Source organism: Limulus polyphemus, unplaced genomic scaffold, assembly GCF_000517525.1.
Source record: "Limulus polyphemus unplaced genomic scaffold, Limulus_polyphemus-2.1.2 Scaffold177, whole genome shotgun sequence".
NCBI lineage: Eukaryota > Metazoa > Arthropoda > Merostomata > Xiphosura > Limulidae > Limulus > Limulus polyphemus.
In genome coordinates, this window is record NW_013665787.1 from 623,922 (window position 1) to 625,070 (window position 1,149).

Genomic DNA, 1,149 nt, shown 5'->3' on the forward strand with positions numbered 1-1,149 from the left:
TCTATATTAAAAGGTTTTGGGAGCCTGTGTTCATGTGTATCCGCTTATAACTGGTGAACCGCTGGACCGACTGTCACCAAATCTTACATATACCCTTAGGACCAAGCGCAGATAGCCCTCGTGTAGCTTTGCGCGAAATTAAAAACAAACCCTTAGGACCCCTGATGAGTGACATAAGGAGGTAGACGTTTGGATCTGACTCCTCTATTCACTTCCGGGGCCTTTATGTTTTCCCCATGCGTCAACTAGTCCTATATTAAAATATTTGGGGTTCTCATTTCACGTAACTTTTTTATGTTAGAGATTTGCGTTTCTTGGTTTGTTGATTAGCGGGAAACTACATAATGGTTTATCTGTGCTCTGTACATCGCGGAAATCGAAATCCAGTTTTGGCGTTATAAGCACATTTACCACTAATCCACCTGGAGGGAGGGGGGCCGTTATAGAAGAAGAGACTTGTGTAATTGTTTCTATGAATTTTCGTCTTTCATGTTATATAAAATGTCATTGTTGTTTCGCTATCTCTTTTTATCTTCCTCAAAAAGTTCTTGAAACTAAGTTTAATTTAATTATTAAACTTTGTTTCAGTAAGTAACTTTGCAAGACGCTTATTTTTAGCATTTATGAATACAGTGGTTCAAAAACGGCACCCATTATAAATATATCTAATCGAGGTTCGTGCTCTATTCATATTTTAAACATTATCATGTATAACACATTATTAAAAATTAAGCCTTAGAGAAAGGATTATGGCTACATATATTTAACTAAAAACCCCTTAGGTGTGAAAAAAAGGTGCGGCCAAAAAAGGATTGAGTGTACGACTTAAGAGAATGAAATCAAAATTGGCAGCCAAACTGGTAGCTATACTCAGAGCATTGATAAGAATTTTACAGTAAATATTCATTCATTAGTTAGCCAGGCCGCATTTTTTTGTTCAGTTTGGGGCATGATGGTGGACAAAAGAAAATACTCGCTCAATAGACACCAACAAACCACGCCAAATAAGAAAGTGACACCGGTAATAACTAACAATAGCTTTGGAATCGCAGCCCTGTTATTCGGAACAGTCTTTTATTTTACAGAACCAACCAGTTTCTTAAAATATATGGTGGTAGTTTTTCCTTTCTAAAACAGCGTTAATAGCTT